This window comes from Carcharhinus amblyrhynchos, unplaced genomic scaffold (assembly GCF_965287045.1).
Source record: "Carcharhinus amblyrhynchos unplaced genomic scaffold, sCarAmb.v2.hapA chromosome_208, whole genome shotgun sequence".
NCBI classification, from domain to species: domain Eukaryota; kingdom Metazoa; phylum Chordata; class Chondrichthyes; order Carcharhiniformes; family Carcharhinidae; genus Carcharhinus; species Carcharhinus amblyrhynchos.
In genome coordinates, this window is record NW_027649948.1 from 254,310 (window position 1) to 277,857 (window position 23,548).

At 43.1% G+C, this 23,548-nt stretch overlaps 1 protein-coding gene across 2 annotated transcripts in view; it reads left to right on the top strand.

Moving 5' to 3' along the window:
* Positions 1-19,009, top strand: part of rbm15 (RNA binding motif protein 15) — a 44,408-nt gene extending 25,399 nt beyond the window's left edge. For both annotated transcript variants that reach the window (XM_080183280.1, XM_080183281.1), the window contains 2 exons: positions 16,624-16,660; positions 17,846-19,009. The gene's annotated coding sequence lies outside the window, so the exon portion shown is untranslated. The remainder of the gene's footprint in view (positions 1-16,623; positions 16,661-17,845) is intronic.
* The last annotated feature ends 4,539 nt before the right edge of the window (positions 19,010-23,548 follow it).

Here is a 23,548-nt window from a genome sequence, read left to right on the forward strand (position 1 = left end):
AATTTACTAATCCACCCAACTATACCCTCATCCAGATCATTAATAAAAATTACAAACAACAGTGGCCCCAAAACAGATCCCTGAGGCACACCACTCGTAACCGAACTCCATGATGAATATTTACCATCAACCACCACCCTCTGTCTCCTATCTGATAGCCAATTCCTGATCCAACTTCCTAGATTACCCACAATCCCATACATCTGCATTTTCTGCAGAAGCCTACCATGGTGAACCTTATCGAACGCCTTACTAAAATCCATATATACCACGTCAACTGCCTTGCCCCCATCCACCTCTTTGGTCACCTTCTCAAAAAACTCAATAAGGTTAGTAAGGCACGACCTACCCGCTACAAAACCATGCTGACTATTTCTAATCAATTCATTACACTCCAAATAACTATAAATCCTATCCCTAATAATTTTTTCTAAAACCTTGCCCACAACAGAAGTAAGACTCACCGGTCTATAATTCCCGGCAAAGTCTCTGTTCCCCTTCTTAAACAATGGGACAACATTCGCTATCCTCCAATCCTCCGGGACTACACCAGAGACCAATGACGACCTGAAGATCAGAGCCAGAGGCTCTGCAATCACCTCTCTAGCCTCCCAGAGAATCCTAGGGTAGATCCCATCCGGACCAGGGGACTTATCTATTTTCAGCCCCTCAAGAATTTCCAGCACATCCCCCTTATCAACCGTAATACTGTCTATTTTACACCCCTGCAACCCAATGTCGTCCTCAGCTATATTCATGTCCCCCTGTGTGAACACCGAAGAGAAATATTGGTTCAATACTTCTCCAATCTCCTCCGGTTCCACACACAACTTCCCCCTGCTGTCTGTAACTGGCCCTAATCTTGCCCTGACCAACCTTCTGTTCTTGACATACCTGTAAAACGCCTTAGGATTCTCCTTAATCCTATCAGCCAAAGTCTTCTCATGTCCTCTTTTAGCCCTTCTCAACTCACTCTTCAACTCCCTCCTAGCCAATCTAAAGCTTTCTAGTGCACTATCTGAGCCCTCCAATCTCATCCGAACATAAGCCTCCTTTTTCTTTTTAACCATCGACTCAACTCTTTTAGTGCACCACGATTCCCTAGATCTACCAAATCCTCCATGCCTGACAGGGACATACCTATCAAGGACTCGCAGTAGCTGCTCCTTGAAAAAACTCCACATTTCGGACGTTCCCAGTCCCTGTAATCTCCTAGTCCAATCTGTGCTTCCTAATTCACTCCTAATAGCCTCATAATTGCCCTTCCCCCAGCTAAAACTACTGACCCGAGGTTCATGCCTATCCCTTCCCATCACTAAGGTGAACGTAACCGAATTGTGGTCACTATCACCAAAATGCACACCAACTTCCAAGTCTAGCACCTGGTCTGGCTCATTTCCCAGCACCAAATCCAATATAGCCTCACCTCTAGTTGGCCTATCTACATACTGAGTCAAAAAACCTTCCTGCACGCTTTGTACAAACACTGACCCCTCTAGCGAGCTAGAACTATAGCAATTCCAATCAATATTCGTAAAGTTAAAGTCCCCCATAACAATTACCCTATTACTTTCACTCCTAACCAGGATTGTCTCCGCAATCCTTTCCTCAACCTCTCTAGAACTTTTAGGAGGTCTATAAAAGACTCCCAACAGGGTGACCTCTCCTCTCCTATTTCTAATCTCCGCCCATACTACCTCAACAGACAAGTCCTCATCAAACTTCCTCTCCGACACTGTGATACAGTCCTTGACTAGCAATGCTACCCCACCCCCCCTTCTACCTTCATCTCTACTCCGACTAAAGCATTTGTACCCCGGAACCTGCAACAACCATTCCTGACCCTGCTCTATCCATGTCTCTGAAATGGCCACAACATCAAAGTCCCAGGTACTGATCCACGCTGCAAGTTCATCCACTTTAATGCGAATACTCCTCGCATTAAAGTACACACATTTCAAACCCTGCTCCGCCCCACCCCCACTATGCCGTGCCTTGCATTCCCCAACTATGCCCCCCTCACTTTCACCCCCTTTCCTCACTATCCCTCTCCCCCTCCGAATCAGTTTAAACCTCCCTGCATCGCCTTTGCAAATTTACCCCCCAGGATATTGATTCCCCTCTGGTTCAGGTGTAGACCATCCCTCTTATAGAGGTCCCACCTTCCCCAGAATGAGCCCCAATTGCTCAAGTACCTGAACCCCTCCCTCCTGCACCATCCCCTCAGCCACGAGTTCAAACTTTCCCTCTCTCTATTCCTCTCTAAACTATTATATCGGGAAATTTTAAACATGAATTATGCCAAAGCTGCTTTAACATTCAGCTTTTCCAAATCAGACCCTACATTCAGTCGCGTGTCAAGTTGTGATTTTTGCCAATTACAATTGTTCAGGAAGGCTATTCAAATTGCATTCACTTTCTTAGACCTGACACCCAGAAGCACGTTTTAAATGCCTTCGCATTAAAAGTACTTAATTTACTAAACAACTGACTGGTACCCAATGAAATTCTTAGTTTCTGTAATCTTGAATCCGGTTGGTCATAGCTGGAGGGCTGTTAAGAGCAGAAATGGCATGACCATATGTTATGGAGAGAGAGGGAATTAGGTGAGGTGAGTGATGGAGATTGAACTGCCAACAGGAAAAGAACAGGAAGGCTTAAGAACAGATGGAAAGATACAGTGGTAAGAGATATAAATACAGCAGAATTGGAAGAGGAAAATGTGATTGACAGAAGAGGTGGTCAAAGTAGCAGGTTGCAACGCGGAGAGAGGAATGAAGAAATAGAGAGATTGCGGCAGAATTCCAGATCTAGACAGTCGAAGGCATGGTGGACATTGGTGCAGCAATGGAAACTGGGGTTGCACGAGGCCAGAAACACAAAATAAGTGCAGGAGTAGGCTGTTTAGCCCTTCAAGCCTGCGTCACCATCCAGTATGATCATGGTTGATCATGCACTTTCAGTAGCCCATTCTGCTTTCTCTCCAGACCTCTTGATCCCTTTAGCCACAAGGGCCACGTCCAGCTCCCTCTTGAACACACCTAACAAATTGGCCCCAACAGCATTCTGTGAGAGAGAATTCCACAGGTTCACCACTCCAAATGAAGAAGTTCTTCCTCATAGAGTCAGAGGTTTACAGTGTAGAAACAGGCCCTTTAGCCCAACTTGTCCATGCCCTCTTTTTTTTTTTTAGAAGCTGAATCTAGTCCCAATTGCCTACATTTGGCTCATATCCCTCTCTACCCGCCTTACTCATGTAACTGTCTAAGTGCTTTTTAAAAGACAAAATTGTAGCCACCTCTGTTACTACCTCTGAATTGTTGTTCCAGACACTTGCCACCCTGTGTGTGGAAAAAATTGCTCCTCTGGATACTTGTATCTCTCCCCTCTCACCTTAAACCTCTACTCTCTAGTTATAAACTCCCCTACCTTTGGAAAAAGATATTGATTATCTGGCTGAACTGTGCCCCTCATTATTTAATAGGGCTCTGTAAAATCACCACTCAGCTTTCTACGCCCCAGAGGAAAATAGTCCTAGTCTATCCAACCTCTCCTTTTATAACTCAAACCATCAAGAACTGGTAGCATCTTAGTAAATCTTTTCTGCACTGTCTCTAGTTTAATATGCTTTCTATGATAGGATGATCAGTTCTGTATTCTTCTAGCCAACCCATCCCAAATTCCGTGTGATTTAAATTTTATTTATTAATGTCACAAGTAAGTTTATGTTAACACTGCAATGAAGATACTGTGTTACTAAGGATTATATTCACTGAAGTTTAGAAAGGTGAGAGGGGATCTCATAAATTCTAACAGGGTAAACAGCAGATTCAGAAAGAATGTTCCCAATGGTGGGGGAGTCCAGAACTAGGGGTCATAGTCTGAGGATAAGAAGTAAACCTTTTGGCCCTGAGGTGAGGAGAAATTTCTTCATCCAGAGGGTGGTGAACGTGTGGAATTCACTAAGGCCAAAATGTTGTCTATAATTTCAAGAAGAAATTAGATATAGCTAAGGGGATCAAGGGATATGTGGTTAAGGAGGTGGATCAGGATAGTGAATTTGATGATCAAAATGATTGGTGGAGCAGGTCAAAGGGCCAAATGGCCTATTCCTCCTTCTAGTTTCTATGTTTACCTTTTGTACCAGCCAGCCACAAGGGACCTTGTCAAATGTCTTAGTAAAGTCATGTAGAGAACATCCACTGCTTTCCCTCATTAAGCATTCTTATTGCCTCTTCAAAAAAAATCAAGTTGGTGAGACATGACCTTCCCCACGCACAACCTTGCTGCCCATCACTAAGAAGTCCATTCACTTCTAAATGGAAATGGACCGAATAGTCATTCCTACATGATCAAAAACTGGTTTATACTAAACAAGTGGAAAAGAATTGCGTCTATTTTGCCAAATGTAATATCAAGTGAAGCAATGATTTTTGTTTCCTGGGGTACAAATTACTTCAGTTCCAATTGAATCCCTTGCCCTTTTAAATGAGCTGTTTCCAGATTTCCTTAAATTCTTTGGATTTATTGTTGTTTAGTTGGAAGTGTCACTGCACTTTAAGAATTCTCTCGTGGGCTGTGGGTGTTGCTGGCACCCCCATCCCTAATTGCCTTTGAAGTGAGTGACTTGCTAAGCCATTCTAGACGGCAGTTTAGATCCAGCCACATTGTTGTAGGTCTCAGGTCATAAGTAGGCTGGACTAGGTAAGGATGGCAGGTTTCCTTCCCTAAAGGACATGTGAACCAGATGATTTTTCTGACAGTGATTTCATGGTAGTTATTTAGACTTTTTAAAGTTCCACATTATTACTATTGAATTCAAATTCCATCTGCAATGGGGGATTCAAACCTGTGGCCCCAAAATATTACCCTGGCTCTCTGGGTTGGCATTCTAGTGACCATATCATTGGCACCACCTCCCCACATTATAAAGCAGACTCGGCATGCCTGGCAGCATCTGTGGAGAGAGAAACTGAGTTAATGGGCCCGATTTTACCATTTTCATTCTAAGTGCTGAATCTGGGCGTGATGCAGATCTGACTTAGAAATCTGCTTTCAGGTGCCACCGTGCGCACTCAGTCTTGGAAAAAAATCTCCAGTCCATTCGCACTGTGGGCGGGACTTAGCACAGCCAAAACGATCGGAGCTCTGAACTGCGCACGCACAGTTAGAAAAGAATGTGAAGAAGTGTGCTTGTGTGAGATCATTCCCAGGCTACAGAAAGTGGCCCGGGAGCGATGGTGCACACACACATCACTGTCACCCTTATCCACCCAGCCCCACTACCCGCACGCATCACTGTTATTCCCCTTATTCACTCTCTCCACTACCCAGACCAATTTACCATCTTTGCTCCCCCCCCCCCCCCCAAAAAAAACTGGTTGCCTGCAGAGTGGCAGCTGACTCCCCCACCAGAGATATATCTGCCCCCCCCCCCCCCCCCCCCCCCCGAGTTACATCTTGCTTGTCTCCCCCTCCGGACAACAATCTGGCCTCACTTACCCTCACCCCCCACTCCTACCAGAGGAACATCTGACCCATATCCCCCTCCCTTCCCACCAGACAATGATCAGCCCTCCCACTCCCCCCACTTTCTACCAGAGATACATCTAACCTGCCTGCTCCTCCCTCCCTTCCCCCGCAACCAGACAACCATCTGGCCTCATTCCCCTCCCTCCCCCAACCAGAGAATGATCTGACCCGCTTTCTCCCCCACCACCTCATCAGAAAGCCGTTGGAAGCTCTGAACTCGCTCTTCAGAGCTGGAGCGCCCGATTTAGACTTTTATTCAGCTGGTCCGTTTTGGCATGGTTCCAGATCAGCGAACATGGTGGTAAAGGGGAAATGCTGATAAAGTTGGGCGGACAGTTCACTAATTTAAATGCATGCAAATACATTTAAATCGGACATGAATCGAATCGCCGCCGTTATGGGTTTCGGTAAAGTGGCAATCTGGTTGGGCACGGGTGTGGATCGCTTTAATGGCCTCTCACCCAACTTTATCATGTTTTTGTGCCTGTTTTTGGGTGCGATGCAGTGGTAAAATGGGACCCAATGTTCCAGGTCAAGGACCTTCAGACTAAAGGAAGATAAAAATGTAATAAGTTTGTGCAAATGGTGGGGGGGGGGTAGGAAAATCAAAATGGAAAGTCTGTTTGGGTAGAAGTTAGATGAGTTTAAATGACAGATTTTGTTGTATAAAAGGCAAAGGAAGTGCTCATGATGTGGTTTTAAAACAAAATACTCAGATGAGGTGTGAATGTTTTTTTAATCTTGTTCAATATTCTGCCAATCAAAATGAGGGATCGAATTCATGGTCTGAAATTGTTGAATTCAAGATTGAGTCCAGAAGGTGTAGATTGTCTGTTTGAAAGGGGTTTTGTTTCTCTGGCCTGTGAGGTTTGCTGGAATGCTGCAGCAGGTTTAGCATGGAAATGCCAACACAAAAACAGAGGAGAATTAAAATGATTGGCAACCAGAAGCTCGGGGTCAAGCTCACAGAATTAGTAGAGGTGTTCCACAAAGCGGTCATCTAATCTGTTTTTGGTCTTCCCGGTGTGGAGGAAACAGCATTGTGAACAGTGAATACAGTATACTAAATTGGAATTTGCTCACTATTTCATTTAATGAAAGGTTTTTATTATGCTTGTTTTCCTCTGGTTCCTGAAGGAAGCCTTGTAAAGTAATGAAATACCCAAAACAAAAAGGCAATGCTTATTTAATGAGGTTAGAATAGTTTCCATGCCCCAAGTAAAGGTACAGTTCGATAGATGGACAACACTCCCTGTTAGCTCACCATTGTCTTTCATGTAGAAATCTTTACTGTGAATCATATCAGGCTTTTTAATGTGGGCTGAGCCTTGCCAAAATAGATTCTCTGCCCATAGCTACTCCAATTCCAGCAGACTAGTTTTAGACCATACTTTCTAATCCCTGGGTGGTCAGAGTTAAGCCTGAAGAGGGCTGCTGTGACACAGCTGCTAACAATGAACCACCCTCTGCCTCAATTGGAGTGAAAAGGTTGATTTTGAAACTATCTGTTTTGTGTCAAGGATATTTTGGCCTTGGAGGGAGCGCAGAGGAGGTTTACTAGGCTGATTCCGGAGTTGAGGGGGTTGAACTATGAGGAGAGGCTGAATAAACTAGGCTTGTACTCGTTAGAGTTTAGAAGAATGAGGGGAGATCTCATTGAGACGTATAAGATGTTGAATGGGATGGACAGGATAGAGGTGGAGAGGCTCTTCCCGCTCAGAAAGGACAGTAGGACTAGAGGGCACAGCCTCAGGATAAAGGGGGGGGTGTTCAGAACGGAGTTGAGGAACTTCTTCACTCAAAGGGTGGTGAATCTCTGGCATTCTCTGCCCGTTGAATTGGTGGAGGCTGCCTCGCTCAATATTTTTAAGACGCAGGTTGATAGGTTTTTGATAGGCAAGGGGATTAAGGGTTATGGGGAGAGGGCAGGAATGTGGAACTGAGCCACGACAGATCAGCCATGATCTTATTGAATGGCGGGGCAGGCTTGAGGGGCTAGATGGCCTACTCCTGCTCCTATTTCTTATGTTCTTATGTGTCAGGTTGTGACAAGAAGTTTCCAGACATTACAATCCTGCCCCATCTCTTCTAGATGATTGCCAAAGGACTTTGCTACCTTGGAAAGGTTTGTGTTTGTTTTTAAAGTAAGGGCACAGTAGGCGTCACACTGTTTTAATGGAGCGACACCTGCTTTCAACGATCAGGTGAGTCAGTATGATAGAAGAAAACATCCTGCTGCAACCTTTAGTCTGCCTTCACAACCATTAGCTGATCCACCTGTTGAAGAATTTTGTTGTTGATGGGATTTGTTGACCAGCCCTTGTCCACCATAGGAACAGTAGGTGTAGGCCATGCAGCCCCTTGAGCCTGTAATTCAAGCCATTCAATAAGGTTGTGGCTGATCTGCGGCCTGACCCCATGTAAATGCCCTAGGCTCATATCCCTTAATAATACTCAATAAAAAAAATTGTCCCTCTCAGACTTGACCTAGCATCCACTGCCATTTGAGGAAGTATTCCAACCTTCCCTGCTTTGGGTAGAAGTGTTTCTTTCCTGAATGGCTTGGCCCTAGTTTTTTGAGATTATGGTGGCAGGTTCTAGAGCCTTCAACCAATGGAAACAATTTATCCTTTTCCACCCTATTTTTTTTTCCTGTAAATATTTTGTAGACTTCTATCAACTCATCCTTCAACCTTCTGAATTCGAGAGAATAAAGGCCTTAAAATGTCTAATCTTTCCTTGCAACTTAACCCCTGAAGTCCATGTATCATTCTTACAAACTTGCGTTGACCTTCCTCCAGGGCCAAAACCTCCGTCCTAAGGTGTGGTGCCCATACCTGATCTCAGTACTCCTAAGGGAGTCTAACTAGGATTTTGTACAACTGCAACATAACAGTTGCATCCCTGTACTCCAGCCCTCTAGTTATGAAGGCCAGCATTCCACTGGCTGTCTTGATTATTTTCTGTACCTGTTTGTGGCATTTTAAGGAGTTGTGCATCTGAACTCCCAAATCTCATTGGACATTCACTGAATTTAACTGTGTGCTTTCTGCAAACAATACTCTGATCCAGCCATTTTTGATACGAAATAGATAACCTCAGTTGTTTATATTAAAATCCATTTGCCATAGCTTGGCCTATTCAGCCAATCTATCATAAAAACATGGAAACTAGAAGCAGGAGAAGGTCATTCAGCCCTTCGAGCCTTCATTTTGATCATGGCTGATCATCGAATTCAATACCCTGATTGCCACTCTTCTTTCCACCCACCCTCCCCCCCCCCCCCCCCCCCCCACCCCCCAAACATATCTCTTGATCCCTTTAGCCCCAAGAGCTACATCTAATTTGTTCTTGAAATCAGACAACATTTTGGCTTGAACTACATTTTGTGGTGGTGAATTCCACACATTCGCCACCCTCTGTGTGAAGAAATTTCTCCTCCCATCAGTCCTAAAAGGTTTACCCCATATCCTCAAACTGTGACTCCTAGTTCTGGACTCCCCCACCATTGGGAACATTTTTCTGAATCTATCCTGTCTAATCCTGTTAGAATTTTATAAGTTTCTGTGAGATTCCCTCTCACTCATCTGAATTCTAGTGAACATAATCCTAACCAACTTAGTGGCTCCTCATATGACAGACCTACCATCCCAGGAATCAGCCTGGTAAACTTCACTGTACTCCCTCTATAGCAAGGACATCCTTCCTCAGATAAATACACCAAAACTGCACACAGTACTCCAGATGTGACCTCAGCAATTCCCTACAGAATTGCAGCCAAACATCCCTATTCCTATACTCGAATCCTCTCACTATGAAGGCCAACATACCATTTGCCTTCTTTACTGCCTGCTGTACCTGCATGCTTACTGTCAGCGACTGACGCACGAAGACGCCAAGGTCTTGAGGATCCACCTCTCAATTTGCCCCCCTTCAAGTAAGCTGTCTTTAAATTATTGCTATCAAAATGGATAACCTCACATTTATCCACATTGTACTACATTTACCATGCAGATGCCCACACATTCAGCCCGTCCGAATCATGCTGAAGCGTCTCTGCTTCCTCTTTACAGCTCAGCCTTCCACCCAACTTTGTATCTCTTTAAATTTGAAGACAGTGCATTCAGTTCCCTATCAATATCCTGTTGTAATTTTATGCTGCCTTCAACATTACAATGCTGCCCAATTTTTATGTCACCTGCAAATTTGGGTATCTTTTTATGCCATTACCTAAGTCGTGAATGAATATTGTAAATAATTGAGGCCAGGATGGGACAGTGCAAGTCACATCCTCCCAGTTTCAGTACTTGCATTATTACAACGCTCTTTCCTGTTGCTCAAACAATTTCCTATCCATGTCAGCAATCTACCATCAACTCCATGGGCTTCCACCTTAGTTTACAATCTACTATACAGGATTTTATCAAGAGCCTTCTAGAAGTCCATAAAACAATATCCATCTCTCACCTCTGAGAGAACTCTGAGGTTTGTCAGGTATGACCTACCCTTCGTGAATCCATGCTGACTCTCTCTGATTCACTGGAATTTTTTGATGATCAGTTACCCTTTCCTTGATTAGTAACTCCAACAACTTTCCCACCACAGACATTAGACTAACTGGCGTGTAATTCCCCGGTTTCCCCTCTGTCACCCTTAAAGAGCGGAGTGATATAAGCCAAGTTCCAGTCTATGGATACAACCCCTGAATCAAGGGAGCTGTGAAAGATTATAGCTAGGGCATTGGCAATGTGTTCTCGTAGCTCTTTTAACATACGTGGATGGAAGGCATTAGAACCAGGGGATTTGTTCAGTTTCATTAGTTTCCCCGTTACCGATGATTCACTTAAGCTGATTCACTTAAGCTAATTCTATTTAGACCTTGTCCCTGGTCCCCTTACTTTCCCTGGGAATTCAGGCAAGCTGTTCTCCCTTTCTACTGTGAACACTGGAACAAAATACTCGTTCAGCACGTCTACCATTTACTCGTGGTTATTGACAACATTCCCACACTCCATCTTTAGAGGGCCAGTAGTGCTTTTAAACAGCCGTTTCCCCTTTATATAACTATAAAATCTCTTATTCTCATTTATGTCCCTTTCGAGTTTCTCTTCATAATCCCCTTTTGCAGCTCTTATAAGCAGCTTTGTAGCCCTTTGTTGGTCTTTGTATTTGACCCATTCTGTGAGTCTGTTCTATTCTTTGCATTTTTATAAGCCCTTTTAATTTTATGCTGTCTCTTACATCCTTAGAAGTCCATGGCTTTTTTTTTGTGTGAGGTGGAGCTTTTCCTTCTCATGGCACAAACTGCTTACAAAGAACAGTACAGCATAGGAACAGGCCCTTCGGCCCTCCAAGCCTGCGCTGCTCATCTGCCCAACTAGACCATTTGTTTGTATCCCTCTATTCCTAGTCTGTTCATGTGGCTATCTAGATAAGTCTTAAACGATCCCAGCGTGTCCGCCTCAACCACCTTGCTTGGCAGCACGTTCCAGGCCCCCACCACCCCCTGTGTAAAATACGTCCCCCTGACATCTGTGGTGAACCTTGCCCCCCTCACCTTGAACTTCTGACCCCTTGTGTTCGTCACCTCCGACCTGGAAAAAAGCTTCCCGCTGTTCACCCTATCTGTGCCCTTCATAATTTTATACACCTCTATTAGGTCACCCCTCATCCTCCGTCTTTCCAGGGAGAACAACCCCAGTTCTGACCTGAAATGCTTCTGGAACCTGGAAATTTATCAGGCTGCTCATTTGCTTCTCATGGAGACTTTGGTTTAAAAGTGAGTCTGTTAAGTCTCTTCCGAATAGTATTAAATGTTTCTTTTGAATATGCTTCACTGTTCCTCGGTTGTTCTACCCTTGAGCATAGTTTCCCAAGTTTGCTTTGTTTAAATCCAAAATTTTAGTGTCTGATCTTTACAAATGCTGCAGTAAACACAATCATGTGATGACCACAACTTGGTATGGCTCCTGCTGTGACCAAAACTTCAAGAAACTATAAAGGGTTGTGAGCGAAGCCCAATCCATCATGCAAACCAACCTCCCTTCCATTGACTCCATATACAGTTCCCGCTGCTTCGACAAAGCAGCCAACATAATCAAGGACCCGTGCACCCCAGACATATTGTCTTCTGCCACCTTCTGTTGGGAAAAAGATACAAAAGTCTAAGGTCATGTATCAACCAACTCAAGAAGAGCTTCTTCCCTGCTGCAGTCAGATTTCTGAATGGACCTGCATCTGTTAATTTGATCTTTCTCTACATCCTAGCTATAACTGTACACTACATTCTGCACCCTCTCCTTTCCCTCCCTATGAATGGTATACCTTCTATAGCACACAAGAAATCATACTTTTCATTGTATACCAATACATGTGACAATAAACCAAGTAAAAAGTCTGACAACACCAGGTTTTAGTCCAACCAATTTATTTGATAATAGACTCACAAGCTTTCGAGGTTTCCCTCTTCGTCAGGTGAATGGAGAGTTCTGGCCTCTGAGTCTATTATCAAATAAATTGGTTGGACTAAAACCAGGTGTTGTCAGACTTTTTACTGTGTTTACGCCAGTCCAATGCCGGCATACCCACATCATGACAATAAACCAAATCAGAGATCACTGTTTGACAAGTGTTCACAAACAATGAGGTCACTAATTAAATTAGGTTCATTGCTCAGTACCAGATCTAGTAACGCTTGACCCCTTGTTGCATCCAAAACATGCTGCTGTAGGAAACTATCTTGGACACGCTCAGAAATTCATAACCTTTCTGGCAAACACATGTCTGTCCTTCCCAGTCTGTGTTGAGATTAAAATCACACATTAGTAAAAGCAGAGTTAATACTATATAGTTGTCTAATTTCAGCATTTATACCATCTAGCAATCTGGGCTACTACCAAGTGGTCTATATATGACGCCTGTTGTGGTTTTGGTTCCTCAGTGCATCCATAGGGGCTCTATTGGATGCATTCCCTTTGCACTCTCCTTCACCATAGAAGAGATTGTTATTGGTCAGAGTTGCTCCTCCACCATTGCTGCTGTTTTCTCTATCCCTCCTGCATACTGTATATAAACTGTTCCATTAGTTCCCAGTCCTGACTATTCTGCATCATGTCTCAGTAATGGCTATGACATCATAGTTACTGATTTGAATCTGTGCCTGGAGTTTATTCAATTTGTTCCTTACACCCTGTGCATTAGTGTAAAGAGCTCTAATTTTGACTGCACACTCAAATGTATCCTTCACCTTTTTTGTTATTTTTCCTTCCTTGCTGAGTCAATACACCTTTTGTACTTCTGTCCCTTCTGTCCCTTCTGTTCTTCAAACTTAATCTGATCCTGCTTGATTGTCCTATTGATCTCTATTTTCTCCTTGCATACTGACCCGCTGCTCTGGTTCCCATTGCTTGTGGCCACAGAAATGCCTATGTCCCTGACTATGGAGTCCTAATTACGAGTGCTTGCCTGCACTTCAACCCTACCTGCTGTGCAACAAAGCCATTGTAGTGACACTGTTCTGGCTACTGCTGTCACTGACCATTGGTAGGCCAATTTCTCTTCCCCCACCCCCAACTGTATCCAAAACAGTATACTTGTTTGAGAGGGTGATAGCCTGCCTCTCGTCACCATCATCCATCTATCTGTCTCATCTATGGGTGTGGTCACATCCCTGAAACTCCTGCCTATGATGCTTTCTGCCATCTGCATGCTTCTAAATATGTGGAATTGCTGCTCCATCCAATCCATGCAGGCTGTTAGGAGCTGCAAATGGACACTCCCTGCAGATTTGGTTGTCAAGGATTTCTGAAGATTCCTTGATTTTCCACATCTGTCTTGATAGGCATGCAATTGCACAAACTGACATTTCTGACCCTCTGGCATCTACTGAAATGAACCAAGTAAACAAACAAAATAAAATCTTATTTAGTTAGAACTCACCAACCAGTAGAGTTAGTGACTACTAAGAATAGTTATCAACTAAACTAAGTTCTGAAACTCAAAGAAAAACCCTTACCTTGCAGTTGTAATCAGGTTCCCTGTCTTGTACAACTGTGATATCACAATGCATGTTCACTGCTCCTGCCTTGGCCTCCAACTACCCCTACTGATCTGTGTACACAGTAAAGAAAAATGAGACACTGCAATACCTCCCCCCCAGTCACCTTATACCCCAGGCACGTGGAGCACAAAATGTTGTATAGGGCTGGAATTTAGGTTTGGGGGGGCTTTGAATGATGTAGAGGCACCATCCTTTACCTCACCTCACCTTAAACATCCTGCTGATACAGTCCACAATTGTTCATTAATCAAGAGTGCTCTTGCCTATTTTGCAGCTAGCCTCCATGTCTGGAGAATAACATGGCTATTTGCCACCTACCTGCATGGTCGGTAACTGCAACTCACGCCAACAGACCTGATTTTTCATACAGCGCAGGAACAGTGCTGAGAAGCTTTGGCTGCTTCTTAGTGTTCATATCTCCCTACTTGCCTGTCATTTCCAGGGAAACCACCTTTGGCCTGGGGCTCAACACTGTGTTCCCTTTGACCTTGCCTATTGCAGCATCTAATTTACTTCCTGCTTCTTGTACCTTCTGGGATTTCTTAACCCCATACAAAATGGTTTGGAGTAATTAATTCTCACTGCAGTATGTATCAAAATTAGCACGAGTCTCTCATTTCCCACATCCCTAGGAATGGAACATAGAAATTAGGAGCAGGAATGGGTTGGCCCCTTGAATGTCAGTATTGGGGAAGTTGCTGGAGTCCATTATCAAGGACTTCATAACTCAGCATTTAGGAAGCAAATTAGGTGGATTGGCCATATTAAATTGCCTCTTAATATCGGGGTACTAGCTAGGGTAAATGCAAGGGCCTGGGTGGTCGGTGCGCACTTGATGGGCCAAAGGATCTCTTTCCTAAACTGTAGGATTCTATGATGTGGTTTATTTAGACTTTCAGAAGTCTTTTGCAAAGGTCTCGTATAGCAGACTACTATATAAATACTAAGCACATGGGATTGTGGATAATGTCTTGAAATGAATAGAAAGCTGGTTAGCTGATAGAAAGCAAAGAATTGGCATAACTGAATCTTTTTCCAATTGGCAGTCAGTGACTAGTGGGATTTCGCAGGGGTCTGTGCTAGGATCCCAACTGTTCACATTATATATTAATGATTTGGAAGAGGGAACTGAATGTTTTATCGCCACATTTGCAGATGATACAAAGTTGGATGGGAGCCTGAGCTGTGAGGAGGATGCAGAGAATCTTAAGCTTGATTTGGACAAACTGAGTGAGTGGGAATATGCATGGTAGATGCAGTATAATATGGATAAATGTGAGTTTATCCACTTCAGTAGCAAAAGTAGGAAGGAAGATTATTACTTGAATGGGTGTAAATTGAGAGAGTTGGATACTCTGTGAGACCTTGGTGTCCTCATGCATCAGTCGCTGAAAGTAAGTGGGCAGGTTCAGCAGGCAGTAAAGGCAAATGGTATGTTGGCCTTCATTGCAAGATTTGATTATAGGAATGGGGATGTTTTATTGCAATTGTACAGGGCGTTGGTGAGGCCACACCTGCAATTTTGTGTACAGTTTTGGTGTCCTTATCTGAGAAAGGATGTCCAAAGGTTTACCAGGCTGATTCATGGGATGGCAGATCTGTCTTATGAGGAGAGAGAGAGAGAGACTAAGTCGGTGAGGATTATATTCACTGGAGTTTAGAAGAGTGAGGGGGGATCTCATAGAAACTTACAAAATTCTAACAGGGTTAGACAGGGTAGATTCAGAAAGAATGTCCCCAGTGGTGGGGGAGTCCAGAACTAGGAGTCATGGTTAGAGGATAAAGGGCTTTTGGAACTGAGGTGAGGAGAAATTTCTTCACCCAGAGAACAGTGAATGCGTGGAATTCGTTACCACAGTAGTTGAGGCCAAAACGTTGTGTGATTTAAACAAGAAATTAGATATAGCTCTTGGGGCTAAAGGGATCAAGGGATATAGAGAAAAGGGGAGGATCAGGATATTGACTTCGATGATCAGCCATAATCAAGACGATTGTCGGAACCTGCTCCACATTCAAATAGTATGTCATTTAACCATTCTCTCCCCATATCCCTTGATTTCTTTAATGTGTAGAAATCTCTCAAACTCCATCTCCCATTGTTGCTCCACATTTAACTGTTAGCTTTCTGACCTCATTACACTCCAGTTCAACAACTCCTATTTTAAGTATCATTCATTTTTTTCCCCCTAATTCCTGGTAGGAACCTAGATTTGTTAAAAAACTTGGTGATGCATGGTCTAGTCAGATAACGGTGGTTACTTTGTGATCATAGCTTGGTTGCTGTGGAAAGATGAGGCCAAATCTGGCAGTTACAATCAGAATGGAGAGAAAATTACCCCTCAATGACTGGGAGAAAAGCAGAAGTTTCAAACTGGCGCAGAAGGAAGTGCTTTTCTGATTTGTGCTCAAGATATATATTGTTGGAATTATGGATGGCTTAGTGGTATTATTTGTAGACTATTAATCCAGAAACTAATGTTCTGGGGACCTGGGTTCGAATCCTATCATGGCAAATGATGTAACTTGAATTCAGTCAAAAGAATCTACTAATGACCATGAAACCATTATCGATTTGTTGGGAGAAAAAACCCATCTGGTACAGTAATGTCCTTTTAGGGAAGGAAATCTGCCATCCTTACCTGGTCTGGTCTACAGGTGACTCCAGAGCCATAGCAATGTGGTTGACGCTCAACTGCCCTCCAAGGGCAATTAGGGATGGACCATAAATGCTGGTCAGCCAGCAACACCCATGTCCCACGAATGAATAAACAAAAAATCCAGTTCTGCGCCCAAAGGTTGTATTACTTGATGTTGTAGAGTTTATTATTGATGCTGCAAGTTGGCGGGGAAGATTGTTTCGTTCTTTTCTATCTTCTCGTTTGTTTTTAGTGAGCACAAAAACCAACCTGCTGGAGAAGGCAGCAAATTTTCTGAAACCCAATATTGGAATTCCATGATAATGTGATATCAGGATTGCTTAACAAACATAAGGCTGCACATACTTTCTTACATTTCTCTTCTCATTCTTACAGATGCTTTCATTAATTTGTGGAAGGAATTACGTTATTGGTGAGTTTCTGTCTGTTAGATGGCCCCACCCATAGTTGCATGCATGTACTGGCTGCAGTGTAACCTTCAAATCCTTGGTGATAAAATGACATGTACTCTTGTGTGTTAATCACACTTCTGGTAAGTCACACTTGCATCCATCGTGATTGTTTTCACTCATTTTAAATTTACTCCAACTCTGCATGAACAAAATAAGTCATTCGGGTATTCATTTGCATTCTCCCCTTTCCTCTGTCTCGCACAATTCTCCAGTCTCCCCATCTCCACCCTGCAATGCTGCTGTTGAACAGGCCACACAAACAACTTGTATCATTTAGCACCTTTAAGACACAAATGTGGAAGTATTGTGAACTGTGTGGTGACGTAATAATCTTCAAGCAGGCATGGAAAGGCTGGAGGACTGGGCAGATATGCGACCGATGAAATTTAATGCAGCGGGAAGTGAGAAGTGATTCACTTTGGGAGGAAGAATGGGGAGAGGCAATATTTCTTTTTTTAAATCTGATAGGAGTACAATCAAGCCAAGTAAGCATGGCTTCATGGAAGGGAAATTGTCTTGGACTAATTTATTAGAGCTTTTCGAGGAAGTCTCAATCAGAGGGGAGCCGTAGCTGTGGTACCTCACAAAAGGTTGAGTGATAAGATAAAAGCCCATGATGTTGGAGGTTGTATATTGGAATGGATAGAGAATTGGCTAAAAGGCAGGCAATAGAGAGTGGGGATAAAGGCAGTTTTTCAGATTGGTGACCTGTAACCAATGGGGTTGCACGGGGATCAGTGCTACAACTTTTTAAGTGCTGGAACCACTACTTTTTACAATATATTAATGACTTGGAGGAAGGAAGCAAATATGCTGCAGCCAAATTTTTAAATGACAAAAAATAGGTAGAAAGGCAAATTGCGTGAGGAGTATAGTTTACAAAGAGATAGTGATGGGCAAAAAGTTGGCAAATGGTGGCAATGTGAGAAAATGTGAATTTCATTTTTGGAAAGGAGAACAAAAAAAACAGCATATTATTTAAATTGAGAAAAACTGCAGAAATGTTCAATGCAAAAGGACCTGGGGACATAGCCAGAGTGAGTGAGTGTGAGTTGTGGAACATAGTGGGAATCTGGTGCAGAGGGGAGAGAGGTGCTTTGTGATTTTTTTTTTATTTTGCTGTCTAAGTTCTTAAATTTTCACAGTGGTCTTGCCCTACTGCAGCAGATGAAAATGCAAAGGAGAGAACTGACCCGTGAGTAATGGGTGAAGTTGGGTAAGTATTTTATCGCTTGTAGTTTGTAGGATATTTTTGTGGTTTATGGTTTGTACAGGCTACATTCTGTAGTAATGAGCTAAGATGGGGCCCTAGATTAATTGATATTCAGCATTTCCGAAGGTTTAATTTAAAGGGGTAGTCATGGCAGGAGAGGTCAAAGCCATAGTGTGTTCCTCGGGTTTCATGTGAGAGACCAAGCACATTTCCAGTGGCTTGAGCCACTGTGTGCAGGAAGTGTCTCCAACTGCAGCTCTTGAATTCTGGGTTTCTGAGCTGGAACACGGAAGCTACCACAAGGTGGAAAGGTATTGTGGATAGAACATAAGAGAGGGGATCACACTGCAAGCTAAGACTCAGTAGCCATGAAAGGAATGGATGACCACGTGGCAGAGCAATAAGACTTAAGCAGGCAGTGCAGAAATCTCCAATGGCTATTCCACTGCAAAACAGCTGTATGCTTTTAGATACTGTTGGAGAATGGCCTCTCGGGAAACCAATAACATCCAAATTCATTACACCCTGGTTGGCTCTGTTGCACAGGGGAGGAGTAAAATGTGTGGAAACGCTATAGTTATAGGGGAATAGTTAGATATTAGGCCGCTAACAAAACTCCAATATGGTACTTTCCTCCCTGGCGCTAGGGTCAAGGATGTCTTAGAGCAGTTTCAGGACATTCTGGAGGGGGAGGATAAGCAGCCAGTGGTCATAGTACACATTGGTACAAATGACATGGGTAAAAATAGGGATGAGATCCAAAAAGCAAAATGTAGGAAGTTGAAAAGTAGGACCTCAAAGGTAGTGATCTCAGAATTACAATCAGTGGCTCAAGCTAGTCAAAAATAGTAATAGCAGGATATAATCAAATGAATGCATGGCTGAAAAGATGGTGTGAGGGGGAATGTTTCAGATTTCTAGGACAGTGGTACTGCTTCTGGGCTTGGTGGGACCAATACAAACTGCATGGGTTATACCTGAGCAGGACCAAACTGATGTCCGAGAGGGAGTATTTACTACAGTGGTTGGGACAGGTTTAAACTAAAATGGCAGGAGGCTAAGAGCCCAGGCAGGGAATCAAGGACAAAAAAAAAGAGGAAGGGGAATAAGAAAAGTGATAGACAAAGAAATTAGATTCAAACAGGACCACAGTGAAAAATATTAGGAACGGGACAAATAACGTTAAAAAGAAGAGCCTGAAGGCTTTGTGCCTTTATGTGTGGGGCACTCGCAATAAAGTTGCTGAATTATTCACACAAATAGATGCAAACGGGTATGATGCAGCTGGGATTATGGAGACTCCACTGCAGGGTGGCCAGGAATGAGAATTGAACATCCAGGAGTATTGAGAATTTAGGAAGGACAGATAAAAAGGAAAAGGCAGTTGAGCTGCATTGCTGGTTAAAGAGGAAATTTGTGCAATAGTGAGGAAAGATATTAGTTCCAATGATTTGATTTGGAATCTACGAGTTGAGCTGAGAAACACCCAAAAGGAAAATTGAATGCAAGAGTAAGCTTGCAGGGAACGTAAAAACTGACTGTAAAAGTTTCTATAGGTATGTGGAGAGAAAAAGATTGGTGAAGACAAATGTAGGTTCCTTGTATCAGAAAAAGGGGAATTTATAATGGGAACAAATAAATGGCTGACTAACTAAATACATACTTTGATTCTGCCTTCAAAAAGGAAAACACAAATAACATTTCAGAAATGTTAGTGAACACAGGGTTTAGCGAGAGGGAAGAACTGAAGGAAATCAATATTATCCGGGAAATGGTGTTGGGGAAATTGGGATTGAAGGCCAATAAATCCCCAAGGCCTGAGTGCTTAAGGAAGTGGTCCGAGAAATAGTGGATGCATTGGTGGTCATCTTCCAAGTTTCTGTAAACTCTGGAATAGTTCCTACAGATTGGAGGGTAGCGAATGTAACACCACTATTTAAAAAGGGTGGTAGAGAGAAAACAGAATTATAGATGAGTGGGGAGAACTCTAGAATCCATTATCAAAGATTTTATAGCGGAGCACATGGTAAAATTGGACAGAGTCAGTGTGGATTTACAAAGGAGAAAGTTGACTGACCAAGGGCATTCCCTTGCCCATGACCTGCAAGGGGTGCAACCAGCGAGGCCATCATGACTGGCCTCCGTTTGTAGGGACCAACTGTGATCCTCGCCAGAAGGAACCCCTCCCAGCAAGGCCACAGAGTTAAGTGAGCCCAGATGATAGCATCCCAGGCTCATTAATCCAATGTAAATTTTCATTTAAATGTATTTAAATTATTCAGCCTCGCATTGGAAATAGAAGGGAGGCTGAATGCACTGGATATTTGGTGCCTTTAAGTTCACGAGGGTGAGAAATCAGGCATAAACCTGATTTCTCGGCTCTCCCGCGATCTTACCAGCACACCCTGTCCATCAGCCCCCAGACCATAACAGTAAGATTGCTCACATGGAATATAAAAATGAAGAAGTTACCGACATTTTTCAAACACTGGTTCAGCTTCAGCTGGAGTATTTTGTCCAATTCTGGACAAAATATTTGTCAACATTTCATGGTTTGTGGAATGAAATTTCTCTAATGACTGTCTTTGTACTCTCCAGATTCCTTATTCATTGTGAAAGTGTTTTGAGATAAGAAGAATCATGCTGAGTTACTTGCGATACAATTCTTTCTCCTTTGTCGCATGAAGTACCATCAATGATGCTTTAATGTTCACATTATCACAGCAAGGCTTCCTAGAACTGCTAGAGGTTTATTCTACAGATTCACTTACATAATCTGTTCAACTAATTTAGACTGAAGAACTTTAGGAGCAGGAACCTGGCGTTAAATGAACAAGTGATGAGGAAAATGAAGATGTTGTATATTACTAAGAAAATAAGCATCAAAGTGGGGTAGAGGAATGAAGGGATCGGGGAGTACAAATACACAAATCACTAAAAGTGTTGGTGCAGATTAATAAGACCATAAAAAGGCTAATCTAGTGCTGGGGTTTATTTCTCGAGAGATAGATTAACAAAGTAAATAAATTATGTTAAACTTGTACTGAGCTTTAGTTTGACCACACTGGGAATAAGGCATACAATTCTGGCACCCTTGAAAAATGAGTGTGATTGGCTCTGAGAGCACAGGAACATCCCTACAAACCTGAGATAATAAGGACATTTAGAAAGAGATGTGCTGAGCACAGTTGGGACAGATCAAAATGTAGCTATTCAATCGCAGTTGGCTCCCATAGCCCACATGTTCCATAGTCATTGGCCAGTTGGAAGTAAATTGGTGGATTTAGTTGAATCAAAGGTAGAATCTCACCTTTTTCCTTCCATCACTATATTTGTCAAATCAATTTGCGTTTACTAGAAGCTTACGGGCATTAGGGTAGTTAAACAAAGAACAGCACAGGAAACGGGCCCATCGACCCTGCAAGGCCGCGCCGCCCATTTTAACACTGTGTGCTTTATTCAAGCCTTTCGTCGATCGTCGACATTTTTGTCTACCTCTAGTGGACTCCGCAATAAAGGGGTGCAAATTTAGAGAATTATATGTGCATCAGATTAAGGGAGATCAATTCAGCGACAATTTATTGATGCCAATCAGCCTAAAAAACACGGTTTAGGATGTGGAAGGAAACCAGGGCACCCGAAGAAAACCCACGCAAACATGGGGAGAATGTGCAAACTCCCACAGACATTGATCCAAGCCAGAGATCCGATCCAGGTCCCTGTGACTGCACAGCAGACAGTGATAGTCACTGAGCTGTTGTGTTGATCGTCAGTTGGTCCAGTTTAAGCGTACACTAACGACGTGAAGCACTAGGCAACTCTCGAAGCAACATCCAAGAGCAGCCCTCTCATGACCCACCGCGTGTATGCCCCTTGTTGGCCAACAAGGCGGACCGAATTGCCTGTGAATGTAAAAAGGAGACATCAATAGACATACATGGGCTGTACAGACATTAATGGAAGATCCCCAATAGCTCCAACGTAAGTGACAAGGTGAGCCTTAAAATTTGTTGGACAGCTAATAGGAATCTATTAATTCCCAGGAATGTCCTGAGGCTCTGGATCTTCAACTAGAACATTCTTTTGTATCTCTCCATCTCCAGTCTGCTCATGTGCCTATCTAGGTAAGTCTTAAACAACCCTAGTGTGTATGCCTCCAACCCCCCTACTTGGCAGTGCATTCCAGGCCCCCACAACCCTCTGTGTAAAAAAGAAATTCTTCTAACACCTGAATTATACCTCGCCCCTCTCACCTTGAGCCTGTGACCCCTCGTGATTTTCGCATCCAACCTGGGAAAAAGCTTCCCATTGTTCACTCTATCTACACCCTTCATAATCTTATACACCTTTATTAGGTCTCCCCTCATTTTCCGTCTTTCCAGGAAGAACAACCCCAGTTTGCCCAATCGCTCCTCATAGCTAAGACCCTCCATACCAGGCAGCATCCTGGTAAACCTCCTCTGCACTCTCTCTAAGGCCTCCGTGTCCTTCCGGTAGTGCGGCGACCAGAACTGGACACAGTACTCTAAACGTGGTCTAACCAACATCCTATACAACTGCAACGTTAGACGCCAGCTTTTATACTCTATACCCCTTCCTACAAAGGCAAGCATACCATATGCCTTCTTCACCACCTTCTCCACCTGTGCTGCCACCTTCAAGGACTTGTGAACTTGCACACCTAGGTCCCTCTGTGTTTCTATATTCTTAATGTTCCTACTATTTATTGTATAACTCCTCCCTACATTATTTCTTCCAAAATGCATCACCTTGCATTTATCTGGATTAAATTCCATCTGTCATTTCTCTGCCCAATTTACCAGCCTATCTATCCTGCTGTATTGTCTGACACTGTTCATCACTATCAGCAAGTCCAGCCATCTTCATGTTATCCACAAATTTGCTGATCACACCAGTTATTCCCTCTTCCAAATCATTTATATATATCACAAATAGCAGAGGTCCCAGTACGGAGCCCTGCGGAACACCACTTGTCACAGACCTCCAGCTAGAAAAAGACCCTTCCACTGCTACCCTCTGTTTCCTGTGACCAAGCCAATTCTCAACCCATCTAGCCACCTGTCCTTGTATCCCATGAGTCTTAACCTTTTTCACCAACCTGCTATGAGGGACTATGTCAAATACCTTACTGAAATCCATATAGATGACATCCATGGCCCTTCGTCAACCATTTTTGTCACCTCCTCAAAAAATTCCACTAGATTTGTGCCTGTCACTAATGAGATTGTTCTGTTCTAAATGCGCATACATCCTATCTCTAAAAATCCTCTCCAATTAGTTACCCTTGATGCACACTTGATGAGGTCTCTGTGCCATGAACAGTTTATGTATTATGAAACCAGCTAATTATGATGATATAATTACAATGCATATGCAGTGACCACTCTACACTTTTTCCTTAGATACAGGTTAAAGGTAACTTTTGAAGAACAAGGATTCTGATTTCTCCACTGGACATAACCAATATTATAAACACAATCATGTTGAAGGGGGAACAAGCTTCAGTCCCTTACTGAACTCAAGGGATCATGCTGTTCACAACTTACTAAAGCATCCAAAATGAACCTGACGAGACTTGGTGAGCATTAAGCACGTTTTTCACAATATGTCCATG